Source organism: Pinus tabuliformis, chromosome 3_1 (genome assembly GCF_031772625.1).
Source record: "Pinus tabuliformis cultivar Carrire ecotype Pingquan chromosome 3_1, CPIR1, whole genome shotgun sequence".
Lineage (NCBI taxonomy): Eukaryota > Viridiplantae > Streptophyta > Pinopsida > Pinales > Pinaceae > Pinus > Pinus tabuliformis.
The window spans coordinates 679,466,181-679,481,443 of NC_142301.1; positions in this window are offsets into that span (position 1 = coordinate 679,466,181).

Here is a 15,263-nt window from a genome sequence, read left to right on the forward strand (position 1 = left end):
CTTCAAATGATCATGATTGATGAGGTCTTGAACTTTATCAACTTCGCCAATGTTTGTCGTTAGCATTCAGTGTCCGGTATATTCAACTTCGACAATGATGTCAATGGTTGATATGGTTTTCATGGTGTTTGAAGGATATGTACCTAGTTGTTGACATATGGTTGTCATCAGTTTCACTAGGGTTTGGTTGTCAGGGATGGAAGAAGTCATCTTGTGGGGTTTTTATGTCACATTATGGCAATTGTTGTAAAAGGATTTCTCTTGTTCATTTGACAAAATCCAAAAGGATAAACTCTAAAGACTTCATATTAAAACCCTAATGCATAACATAAGTCCTAGCCCTAACACCTAAAAACCTAACCTATAAACTACACCATGTATATAAATACATTAAAACTAAGCTACAAATCCTCTCGGGCCATAAAAATACATAACATTACACATAACACATACAAAAAAACATTACAATGTATTTCATAGTCCCTAACCTCAACGTCCTAACCGTGTTGGAATTGTAGCTATGTTCACATGAGTGGAAGGGTAATCTTCAAGGTAACCATCACTGCATTGGAGAAACTCCAAAGCATAACCGTACCTACATTCATGTGACATGCGGGGTAACAATAACATGGTCATCATATAATTTGGTATCAGAGCAAGTTGCATTTGTAGAATTTTTCCAGTGAATGTTAACCAAGTCTAAGTCACAAAGTGGAGAAAGAACACTCGAAGAGTTTGATCCAAAGATTGGAAAGCAAAGAATCGCTCATAAGTTGTCCAAGACATGATCTGATACAGGTGAAACTCCAAAAACTAGGATGAGTGAGGAACATTTTCAGCAAGCATTCTTGAGTATGCAGTAGATGTTGGGAGAACTCTATAAAGATAAGAAGGTGAGAGAGGTAGCTTATTCTTCAAAGACATGATGGTTAATGCTCAACCAAATGATATGTTTATCCATGGAAGCTCAAAACATAACCTTGAACTCTACAAATGCATCCTTTTACTCGTGGAGAAGGGGGAGAGTGGTTTTTAGAGTTTTGTATGTAGATTCTATAGGAAATAGGCTATTTTGTTTTCAGTGTTACGAGAGCGTCCGGAGTCAGAATTGGGAACTGCGATAGGAATTGGAAAGCTAATTCAAAGAAATTTCTTGTGATAGTGAACAGAAGTGCCTTCATGCACAATTAGTCTGGTTAATTTTTTGTGTAATCGAACTCCTCGGATTCAATCCTAATAAAGCGGATTCCCTTCTTGAAAGTGGACCCGGAGACATAGTCCATCAGGGACAAACTCTATAATCAATCTTGCTATCTGCTATTGTTGTGTTTTTCTTCTTATTACTTCTATTTACATGTTTCTTAATTTTCAATTTTGTCATCAATTGATTCCTTTTCAATAAGCTCTCATGGTTAAAGGACTTAAAGTTAACGTTCATTTCAATGATGGCATTAATCAATTCTACTTTGGTTTAACATATGATCATTTTAGATCATATAATTTGGTATCAGAGCAGGCTACATTTGTAGAATTTTTCCAGTGAATGTTAACCAGGTCTAAGTCGCAACATGGAGAAGGAACACTCGAGGAGTTTGATCCAGAGATTGGAAAGCGAAGAGTCACTCATAAGTCGACCATGACAGGATTTGATACAAGTGAAACTCCAGAATCTAAGATGATCAAGGAACAATTTCAGCAAGTATTCTTGAGTATGTATCAGATGTTGGGAGAACTCTATAAGCAAAAGAAGGAGATAGATGTAGCTTCTTCTTCAAAGACATCGAAGAAGGACAAAGGTAAAGGCAAGGCTGATAAACCTCCTACACCTCCATCATCTCCATCATCATCATCTTCTTCTTCTAATTCCAGTTTAGAATCTGAAAGAAAAAAGAAACCTAAGAAAACATCTCTTTTGAAACTTGATGTAAAATTTGAGTTACCTATTTATGATAGCGAAATGAATCCTGAAAAGTTAGATTACTAGATTAAGCAGTTAGAAGTGTATTGTCGTATTCAAAACATTTTTGAAAGATCTTAGGAAAAGATTCTATCCTCTAGGATACATGCAACATGTTGTTACTGATTGGTAGCATTTGAGGGAAGGTAAAGGGCAGAACTCAGGAGTTTACTCAGGAGTTGAGAAAGAAAGAATTGGCACTTGGTATTTCATTGGATACATGTGAAACCTTATTAAAATACCTTGGCATTTTACATTCATATTTGCAGCATACATTATTGATGTTTAATCCTAATGATTTTGATGAAGTGTGTGTTCAAGCCATACATACTGAATCAGGTGGTAGACCATTCAAGTTTTCAATGCAGTCATCTAAAGCATTGGAAATCAAGGATTCCAATGCCAACAAGAGGAAGAACTATTCGAAGGGAAAGAAATTAGTGACATCTCAGAAATCATGAAGTTATATAACATAAAACAAAAATAGCAATGCATACAAGCACAACTTACTATGATTCATGACACATGTGCATGTGACTATACTAATCAACTATCATCTATGTATGTATGTAACCATAACATCAAAAACATGTACATAAACCTAATGTATATAAACCTAATGCATATGACAATCCTTAACTTACATACATGCATGTGACTATACTAATCAACTATCATCTATCATGTATGTAACCATAACATCAAAAACATGTACATAAACCTAATGTATATAAACCTAATGCATATGACAATCCTTAACTTCCATACATGCATGTCAAACATACAATACCTGTATGATGATCTGCTCTAATTGTGTTAGGCCCCTATACCACTAGTGTAACCCCTTATTGTTATTAGTATAACCCACTTATTATATTGATGTACCCATGTAGTGCCCATATTGTTACTATTGTGCCCCATAGAAGCCCACTATTGTTATTATTGTGCCCTTACATTATTATTGTTATGTCGGCTCTGATTATGTTATGACCCCTTAGACTCCTATATATAGAAAGGAGGTATTTTTATTTGTATCATCCAAGAATTGTTCATTTATGTAATGTAAATGAGGTTTCCCCCTCGAAGAGGCTAAATTCTAAGGCGTTGATCTATCTTTTCTATATTTTCTTGAGCTGGTTTCATAACATTTGGTATCAGAGCTTTGGATTCTAGTGTTTCGTTGCTCCAAACAGGTCATCGTGGAATTTTCGATATAACTTTTTTTCTACGATGTTTCAGAAGTTGCAAAAAAAAACCCATTTGAGAAGAAATCGTGCTAAAACTCAAGTCTGATTTTCAGAGATTTTCGTGCTATATTTACGGAGATATGATCTGAGGAAGTTGGTCTTTTTGCAGACTCCTGAATTACATTCCAAACAGGTGACCTGGGGAAAATCGTCATAACTTTCTCTCTGGGGATCGGATTGAAATTTCGTAAGAAGGTATAGAAAGAGGATAGACTGTAGTTTCTTGTATGAATTTTTCAAATCCAAAGGTCAAAACAGTGACACGTGGCACTTCATACAATTTCGATCTTCTGGAAAGGTCTATAATCAGGTCACCTTGGGAGATTGTGCATAACTCTTTCTTAGAGAATCTAATTTGGATCAGACTAGTGGCATTGGAAAGAGGACATAGAGGGCTACTATAGGTCACAATTTCATAACTTAAAGATCTGCAAGTATAGAGTTACAATCGTTTCAAGGTCGAGCTCCTAAAATCAAGAAAAATCAATATGAGGAAGTTTGATGGCAAGGATCTGGTAAATTGGATACTTCAGATGGAGCAATATTTTGATCTACATGGTGTACAACTGTTACAAAAGGTATGTATTGCATCTTCATATTTAGAACCAGATCAATTTTTATGGTATGAAGGGCTTTGTTCTCATAAACAACTTGTTACGTGGTCAATTTTCACGGAGGAAATGATAGCACATTATGAGGATACAAAGAGCAACACCTTCCTTAGAGCAACACCACAGCAATTGGAAAGAGTAAAAGGGCTTTGTGACATAGTGGAAAGCAAAATTATGGAAACCAAGAAGAATACCCCTCACAACTATAAAGATGGAAGTGTTGTTTCTCCTAGCCTTCCACAACCTACAAGGGTTACACCACAACAATTGGAAGAAAAAAGAGAAAAAGGGCTTTGTTACAATTGTGATAGCAAATGCACTAAAGGTAATAAGTGTGCTAAGAAGAAATTATTTTACATAGAATATGAAGAGGAGGAAGAAAAGGATCAAGAAACATCAAAAGAAGAAGATATACGCTAGGACCCCACCGCAGAGAAAGAAGAAATGAATCAGACCATATCTTGTAAAGCATTGGCAAGAATTACCACTCCTCAAACTCTCAAGATAGAAGGACATATCAAGAAGAAAAAGGTGCAAGAAGTGAAAGATCACATTGAGAAAGAAGAAATGAATCCAACCATATCTTGTAATTCGTTGTTCGAACTTACCACTCCTCAAATTATCAAGATAGAAGGACGTATCAAGAAGAAAAATGTTCAAGAAGTGGAAGATCACATCGAGCATCAAGAAATGAATACGACCATATCTTGTAAAGGATTGGAATAAATTACCACTCCTCAAACTCTAGAGATAGAAGGACATATCAAGAAGAAAAAGATTCAAGCAGTGAAAGATCACATCGAGCATCAACAACAAGTTCTCCAACTTTTAAAGGATAACGCCACTTCAGTGCAAAATCAAAAGAATCAACATGTAGATCAACATCGTAGTGAAAAATGTTTTGATGTAGGTGATTGGGTATTTTTACTGTTACATCTCAAGCAAGCTATTTATGAGAAGGAAATGTTGGCAATATTACATGCACTTAAAAAATGGTGACCTTACCGAATGGGAAGACTCTTCAAGGATGAGGATGTGGAAGCATTATTTTGTGCTATTTATATTATCCAACCAGATTGGATAAACGAAGCAAGGGATGAATTGAAGAAGGACGAAGAAGTACGGCCACTTATTCAAAAGTTGCAAAAGTTCCCAATTCAAAAAATATTTTCAGAAATTGAAGAGGAAGGAGAAATCATATTGGAACCTGGAGCAGTTACAGAAACAAGAACCCGACAGCTACGAAATCGATCGATTTCAGAGTATCTCATCAAGTGGAAGAACTTACTTGCTGAATATTCCACATGGGAGGACAAGAATTTTATACAGAAACATCAAGAACTACTCAAGCGTTGATGACAACGCTTTTTGAAGGAGAGGGGCATGTTAGGCCCCTATACTACTAGTGTAACCCCTTATTTTTATTAGTATAACCCACTTATTATATTGATGTACCAATGTAGTGCCCATATTGTTACTATTGTTCCCCATAGAAGCCCACTATTGTTTTTATTGTGCCCTTACATTATTATTGTTATGTCGGCTCTGATTATGTTATGACCCCTTAAACTCCTATATATAGAAAGGAGGTATTTTCATTTGTATCATCCAATAATTGTTCATTTATGTAATGTAAAGGAGGTTGCCCCCTCGAAGAGGCTGAATTCTAAGGCGTTGATCTATCTTTTCTTGAGCTGGTTTCATAAAAAATTGCCTCGAGGTCCAATGTTACAACTCCACTTTAATGATTTGCATCTCCTATTCTTTCTAAGCCAACACATTAGTATCATAACAACCAATAGTACCATAACGACCTAAATTTGCGTACAATGACTTCAAAAGGCATTTTTGACCTACTATTCATGCATAACTTTAACCAAGACTATACATGCATAACAACTACATATAGACATATAACACATGAGTGCAAAATCATATACACACCATTCTATATAGACTCTAGTCATCAATGCATGACCATATCAACTACACAAACCATTACCTCATGCATGACAACAACAACCACCCCATGCGCATTTGATAACATGTGAACACTGACGTGCATAACAATGCATAATCAACCATATAGAGATGAAGACATGCTCCATGACAACACCTTAAACCTTCACATGGTGACATCACTACAACCATGATCAACACCATGAAAATGATACAAGAACATAGACTACATGCATAAGGAACACATATGCAACCAACATGAAATAATGGTCAACACATGGCCCAGCGAGAGAGGAACCACGCTCTGATACCACTCTGTAACACCCTCGTCTGATATCTACCCAAGGAAATAGACAGTCGGGGTAAACATGTGACCAAAGGCCACTATGATAAGACTCAAACTCCTAGGTAACCTTAAGGAAATGGAGTCGATAAAGCAGGACCTTACAGACCTCCCTGAGGTGCTTCGGGACCCACAAGAGCTAATCCACCAGTCTAGGTGCCTAACCCTTGAGTTAACATAGTATTTCAATGAAATAAACCCAAATTCTCTCCCACGAAAAGGAATGCATGTGAATGGAACCCTATAGTCACTCCCACAATGCCTGCAAGGGGGAAACTACAGTCCCTTTCAACCATTTTTACAACAAAAACTGTAAGATTTATGCCACTTATTTAGGGCTATTCTCCAAACCAATGCCTAGAACTAAATGAGATTTTCCAAGACAATAAATGACACCAAGGCAAAGCCTCTAACAAAAAAATTGATCAAGCGCTTGACCTAACCAAGCCTAACCATGAGAGACATTTTTTCAAACACTTAGTATATTGCAAGCTACAGGTGTAAATAAACAATCCAACCATAAGGGTCTCATACTTATCTAAGATTCTCCATGAAGCATTGTTTCCTTATCAATTTAATTTCATTTTTCATCCATTAGGTCATAGATACATTGTTCATTCATTTACAAGTAAAAACATGATGAGAGCCATACATAGTTGTTGTCATAAAACATATACATAACCAACATAATAGGGATATAAATATTGAAACGAAATCACAACCATATACACCACATATAATCCATCATAATACTCATAGAAATACCAAGAGAAATAACCTTTCATTAATGATGAAAAATCCAAACTTGGAATGGGACTTCCACGTTCCACTTGATTGTAGAATGGACGATCCAAATCTCTCTTATGCAACCAACATGAAAGAATGATCAACACAACCCAAGGAGAGCGCAACCACACTCTGATACCACTTTGTAACACCCTCCTCCAATATCTACCCAAGCAACCAGACAGTCATGGTAGACAGGTGACCAAAGGCCACTATGATAAGAATCAAACTCCTAGGTAACCTTAAGGAAATCGAGTCCATAAAACAAGACCTTACAGAACTCCCTTAGGTGCTTCAATTCCCCGAAAGCTAATCCACCACTCTAGGTGCCCAACCCCTAAGTTAACATAGCATTTCAATGAAATAAACCCAAAGTCTCTCCCATGACAAGGAATGCATGTGAATGGAACCCTATAGTCACTCCCAAAATGCCTACAAGGGGGAGACTACAATCCTTTTCATCCATTTCTGCACCAAAGACTCCAAGATTTAAGTCATTTATTCAGGGCTAGTCTCCAAACCAATGCCTAGAACTAAATGAGACTTTCCAAGGCAATAAATGACATCAAGGCAAAGCCTCTAACAAAAAAATTGATCAAGGTCTTGACCTAAACAAGCCTAACCATGAGAGACATTTTGTCAAACACTTAGTATATTGCGACCTACAAGCATAAATAAGCAATCTAAGCATAGGGGTCTCATACTTATCTAACATTCTCCATGAAGCATTGTTTCTTTATCAATTTAATTTCCATTTCATCCATTAGGTCATAGATACATTGTTCATTCATTTACAAGTAAAAACATGATTGGAGCCATACATAGTTGTTGTCATAAAAAATATACGTAACCAACATAATAGGGGTAGAAATATAAATGAAATCACAACCATATGCACCACATATAATCCATCAAAATACTCATAGAAATACTAAGATAAATAACCTTTCATTAATGATGAAAAATCCAAACCTGGAACAGAACTTCCATGTTCCATCCGACTGTAGAATGGATGATCCAAATCTCTCTTATGCCACCAACATGAAAGAATGATCAACACATAGCCCGAGTAGAGCACAACCATGCTCTGATACCACTCTATAACACCCTCCTCCAATATCTACCCAAGCAACCGACAGTTGGGGTAGACATGCGACCAAAGACCACTATGATAAGAATCAAACTCCTAGGTAACCTTAAGGAAATGGAGTCGATAAAACAAGAGCTTACAGACCTCCCTTAGGTGCTTCAGTTCCCCCAGGAGCTAATCCACCACTCATGGTGCCCAACCCCTGAGTTAACATAGCATTTCAATGAAATAAACCCAACGTCTCTCCCATGACAAGGAATGCATGTGAATGGAACCCTATAGTCACTCCCACAATGTTTGCAATGGGGAGACTACAGTCCTTTTCAGCCATTTCTGTGCCAAATACTACAAGATTTAAGCCACTTATTCAAGGCTAGTATCCAAACCAATTCCTAGAACTAAATGAGACTTTCCAAGACAATAAATGACAGCAAGGCAAAGCCTCTAACAAAAAACTTGATCAAGGGCTCGACCTAACCAAGCCTAACCATGACAGACATTTTTTCAAACACTTAGTGTATTGCAACCTATAGGTGTAAATAAACACTCTAAGTGTAGGGGTCTCATACTTATCTGATATTCTCCATGAAACATTGTTTCCTTATCAATTTAATTTCTATTTCATCCATTAGGTAATAGATGCATTGTTCATTCATTTACAAGTAAAAACATGATGAGAGCCATACATAGTTGTTGTCATAAAACATATACATAACCAACATAATAGGAATATAAATATGAATGAAATAACAACAATATACACCACATATAATCCATCATAATACTCATAGAAATACCAAGAGAAATAACCTTTCATTAATGATGAAAAATCCAACCCTGGAATGGGACTTCCACGTTCCACCTGACTGTAGAATGGATGATCCAAATCTCTCTTCTGCCATTCACCTCCATGCCACATTCCAAGCATGAATGTGGGATTTCATAGTACACATCAATAAAAAAAACCCTCCAGGGCTTCTAGAGGCCATCCACATCAACCCATCAAATAGGGATTCCACCTCATAGTCAGACATCACCAAAACCATCATCCAATCAGTCTACATGCTAGCCTTCCAAGGTTGTAGATGTTTGTTCCAACCTGACTCCTAGGACTGCTAACTCAACCCATGGTTGCTTCTGTGGTTTGAAGGAGGGAAAATTTTAAGAACCACCCTAAATTTCTATGTATGATAAATGGGTGAATCCCCATAATAAATAGGAAAAATGGGAGTCGATTTTATCACTAATATATATATATATATATATATATATATATATATATATATATATATATATATATATTGGCGAATCTCTCACTAGATTATATTATCTTGTAAAGGCATGGCAAATCTTTCACTGAATAACAAAACATTGTGAAGTCTTGGTGAATGTTTTGTTAAAGTATGAAACCATATATGATAACAATAAAACATATTCATTAAACTGTAATATACTAACATACATGTTTGGAAAAAAGAAACATAATTTTCACTTTGTACAAACAATGTTGCAAGTTTTAGTGACCATGTTTGTCATGGTAGGAGAGATTAATGTTTTCTCTACCACTTTTGCCAAGCTATCGAATTTCTTTCTTATTTCATAGACTCCAACTTTGAGATAAAAAAAAAAACACGACAAGTTTTTTTACCCCAACACGCCAACAAGTAGCAAGCCCCAAATGTATAATATAATGAAGTAGTAGGTATCCCAAAGGCCTGAAGGGGATCTAATGGAAAGAAGTGACCATTCTAGAAGCCTTTCAATCAATATATAAATATATAAATGTAGATTTATTATTATTTTAATTGGAAATCTTCAATTAAATAATAAAATTTGATTACGTCTCTCCCAATCTAAATTTCTTATTAGCATAATTCACTACCTTCATACCATTTTTAACAACGTTGTAACATGTGGATTAATTTCCTTTTTGGTGCACAATCTCCACCTTTTAGGACAATATGGTGCAGTGACCCAACCCCTACAGGTCATTATAACAAACTAAGAATAGCAAAGAAGATGAAAGGTTGTACAAACCAACATATTTTCAAACAGCTAATCCAAGATTAGTACCTTAACCTTTTCATGAAGATATCATATTGAGAATGTTTCAAAAATGGTCAGAAATCTGGGCAGCGACTATCTCTCTTCTGCGAGGGTGATGCGGAAAGAGTTAAGATTTCATTGTTTTGAATTTTTTTTTGTTAAATCAGAAAAACCAATAATAATGGATATATCGATATTTTTTACTAAATTTTGTGAAGTGACTAAATGTAGCTTTAACCATTTGTAACATCCCCAAAATAACTCAAGGTAAAATAAATTAGTTACGTATCGTAATTTCAAGAGTTACATATCAGTTACAAAACTGATTCTTGATATGTGTAAAAACTCGAGCAATGGAGGGAAGCCTCTAACAACTTATTCCTCCAACTACCGCACCTTTCAATAAATGTATAACTATGCTTCGGGGTATACGTTACACCACATTAATGACTGCGAAGTTTTGGGAAAGATGGCAACAAGAAAGCTTTCTGCTAGATGTATTTGTTGTCATCTGGCAACTTTGGATGCCGGAGCATGCATTTCAAAGATCAGGCGCTGAGTTTGTGTTGGCGGCCATAAAGAAATCTCTGACGGAAGATGGAAGGAGGTTTTGCGTGGGAATGAACCATACACCAGGCGTTGGGTGGATTGTTCCTGGTAACTTGGTTTATTTAGAGATTACGCACAGAATTGCAATTCTCTGTTGATTATATTGATATGTGCAGACTTCTCTCGATTCTATGAATACGCTTCTATTCTAGACTTATTCAGTGTAGATTGTCTAGATTTCGTTTTGCCGTAAAATTCTGTGTTCTGGTAAGCAAGTGAATCGTTGTTCATGATATTGAGTTCACTATTTTAAAGGTTAATTTTCCTTTCTACGGTTGGGTTTATAAGTTAATAAGAAATTAGCATTGATTTCTTAAAAACAGAGCTTCCCGCTCTTTTATTATCCACCTATTAGTGCTCGGATTTATATAGCGAGCAGATTTATTTAGCAAGCTTAATGGATTGGGTCCATGTTAGAGTTCTCCCTCCCCAAGGGAGGTTATTTCTCCGTGTTGCAAGTGATGGAAGCATGCAGTGGAAGCATGGAGAGAGCCACTAATGAGATAAGTATTTATGACAATCTTGGAAAATATAAGAGTTTATGTTAGTACGTGAAATGAGTATATGTTATTTTGCTTATAGAAATAGCTATTTTGGGTAAGAAAAACACATATTCAAACAATAGCTATTGCATTTTTGGCATATTAAAAAAATAATAAAAGTAAATATTGCATTCTTGGAGAAGAGAATGCGTTATAAAGAAATAGAGGTAAATATTGCATCTTTGGAAAAGAGAATGCATATTAAAGAAATAGAAGTTAATATTGCATTTATGGAAAGAAAGAATGCATATAAAAGAAGTAGAAGTTAAGTTGGATTTTATTGGAAGGGATATATGCTTTATTGCTTTGGGATACTAGTTAATTTAGAAGTTCCTTGTGAGAAATTTATGCATTGCATGCATGATAGAAATTGCGATATGATATGCTTTCTTGGCACATCGATAATCATTTTAACCTGCTTAAAGAAGAATGTATGTTTTTTATACACAAATATAGTGTCTTTTTAGGAAAAGAGAGCATTCTTCATGCATGGAAATAATAACTTTATAAGAGACCTTTTGAAAAACAAAGATAGAGATTCTTTCCTTAATAGACACACATAAATAGTGTCCATGCAAGAACCAAAATCCATACTTCTTTCATGACAAGAACATGGGTGGTGTGCTTAAGCATGGAAACAATAGTCGATTACATGTATGAAGATATAATGAATGTGTTATACATGTTAGTAGAACCAATGAGTTAGAACTCCTAAAGGGAATTATGCATTAATGTAAATAAACATTGTGGAGGCCAAGCAATATTTACTTGGGTGCATGTACTAGTTAAATAGTATGTCATGCTTGGTCATGCATATGAGTAGATGTTAAAAGAACTCTTTTAGAAGTTGCTTATTGATTGAATAATATGACATCAAATCTTGTTGCGAAGCTTGTTGACAACTACATTGACAGGAAATGATGGCAGATGATGGTGCCAAAGGAAAGTGATGTTTAACATTATGGCAGGAAAAGTATTATTGGTCCATGCGGATGAGCTCGAGTTGCAGGAACATACATTGTTAGAACAATCATGCCACAAGGATTATTGTATGTGGCGGTATGTAAGTGAAGGATTACATGGAAATTGTATTAGCTTTTAGCTAGTTATGTGATAACTTAATGGTAACTTATTGTAATGATTTTATAACAATGGTTAAGGGATGGAATCCCTTATAAGCCATTGAGTGAGTGGTGAAATCCCTCACGAGCGTTTAATAATAAGATTAAACGTTTGCTGGTTTTCACCCTACAGGGTTTCCAGGGTACATCGGTGTTCAATGGTGTGGTTGCCTTTTGTGTCAATTTGATGATGTTGAATACTTGATGATGATGATTCTTTACTGGTTGCGTTACTCATAATGCCCTAGTAAGAGATTAATGAATATGGTTAAGGAAAACATGAAATGGATGCAAGGTTCATTAGACAGTTTATGTTATTACACTACAGCAGTAGTTGTTAAGGGTTATGTGTCTTACTGTTCTCTATTGTATTTACTTTATGTACTAATGAAATTTATATCTAATGGTTAACGATGAATGTGGAGTTGTGAATTGGATAATTACTTGTCGTAATTTGTATAAAAATTCTAACTCCCTACCTTTTACATGCGAGGTTACCGGGGTATATGACAAGTGGTATCAGAGCTAAAGGTTGCAGCACTGGCGCCTTTGGGAATTGGTAAGCGGAAAGGATATTGAGGTATGCCATCAGTAGGCATTAACTCAGGTATGAGTTTAATCGTTCACATATTCATTTATGTAGTCCACTACTTTTGGCATGATAGGTGTGATTCATGTTTATAACTGCTTTGAGTAGTAAGTAATAAAGTTGTTGCATAACTACGTTCACAACATTGGATTCCTGATGAGGATAAAAGACAATGAAACTTTTGTCGCACTTACGAATAGAATTGAACACTCATTACACTTAAGAACAATATTGAACATTCATTGAGGGAAGTGACAATCAACTACCAACTTTTACTTTGCAAATATGGCAATAACAATGATTCATTTATTAAACAAAATTGAAGTTACAATGAACAAAACTTAATGAGTCAATGAATGAATATAAATTATGGGGAACATCCTTGAATGGGATGACAATTTGTTTTAAAAGGACAATAGAAGAACCCTTAGATATTGGAAAACATGCAATAAGTCAAATGAGTCAAGCAGCGAGACTTGATTGTCATAACTAACTTTTGAATCAGTCTTGTCATGGATGCATGAAGATGATTGGTAGTTGAGATTGGTTAGTGTTGTATGACTAACCCATAGAACTTATATGCATTAATTGATTTGGACTTAAGATTATTACAATTCGAAAACAAGTGAAGGTTGATTGATGTCACATGCATGGAATGTGTGTATGAAGATTCTTACTCTATCTGTGCTATAGTTTTAGTTGTTTATGAGAAGAGTTCTTAAATTTATTCACCATGAGAATGCATGATGAATAGTATATGCTTATGTCCTAATAGATTTAATGATGATTACCCTCTAATTAATTGAAATCCATTAGCATGGTATGTGTTTATGTTAATCATTACTTGTTGGGAGATAAAAACCATTGGAGCCTCGATTTAATGATGGTTGAATTTATCTCTGCTACGGGAATGATGGATTTCTTATGCATATTGCATTCCAGTGTGAAGTTAATTGTAGAGGCATGTTCAGTGAGTAACATTTCTAGGACCCATTCATGGTATAATTACATGTGATAATTATTCATAAATAGACTACCTGTGCTAATACAGTTGTCAGTAAACTCTAACTAACTTCCCCAAATATAGATGCTTCCAAAGGAAATGGAAGCAAGGAGTAGGAAGGAGACCGTGCTGTAGGGACAGACGGAGATGGGAAAAAGAATCGCTAAGTCTGGTGATGACCAGATAGAGCAAGTTTGGAGTATCAGAATCTTGTAGAAGATGCTAAATCTGGTGATGACCATATAGAGCTCGATGTGCATGTGAGTATTCCCTTGATCATGCTTAAGGAGTTGGAAAATGGTAACTATAGTTTGTTGATGATAATGATTTTCGTAATGTCTCCTTGAAGTCATTATTCTGGAATGGTCACATAGTAGTGTTATGATAGTTGTTGCATATAGCACCAAGTGGTAACTTTGGTGCATGTGTGACACTTAGGAGATTATGCTTCTGATTGCATAAGTAGAGCAATTGCTTCCGGTAAGGGTGGTTTAATTTGTTAGTTATGCATGTTGAACCAAGGATAAGATAAGTATCTTTCTCACTTTCTTGAAGAACACGTATGAATGTTTTATATGATTTCTTAGTAGAGAAAGTATTTGAATGCATGCAATAAAAGAATGGTTCTTTTATAGATTTTCTTGGTAAAGAAAATGTGTTAAGGCATGCAGTTAAAGATTGATTATTTTGTATGTTTTCTTGGTAAAGAAAATAGGTAGTTCCTATTAGAAAGACTCCACGTGAGTCTTGTGTGTGAAATGCTTTTCTCTTGTCTACAAAATCCTTGCTAAATATAGCCAAAGTATCTTCTTGAGAAAAGATGATGAGGCATATAAATGTCCTGAGGACATAGCATGGAAGGTGGCCAAGTTTTCTTGAATTAAAATATGTATCTTTATTTGATAAAAGCTTCTTGGAAAATATATATATATATATATATATATATATATATATATATATATATATATATATATATATATATATATATATATATATATATATATATATACTAATTGCATTATGATTCTAGTTAGTTTCTAAGTTCTAGTGAAATGATTACGCATTACATGCATGATAAAGATAGCTAAAGATGTGCTTCTAGGCACATAGATATTCATTTCTAACTTTCTTGAAGAAAGAGTGTATTATATATATACTTAAATATAGTTTCATTCTAGAAGAGTGTGCATACTTCATGTATGAAGATGAAGGATTTTATGAGAATTTTCTTGAAAATAAAATTAGAGGTTCTTTCCTTAAAGACACATTAGAATAGTGTTCATACAAGAAACAAAATCCTTACTTGTTTCACGAAAAGAACTATGTGCATCGAAGTAAAGTAATTGTGTTAGGAAAAGAC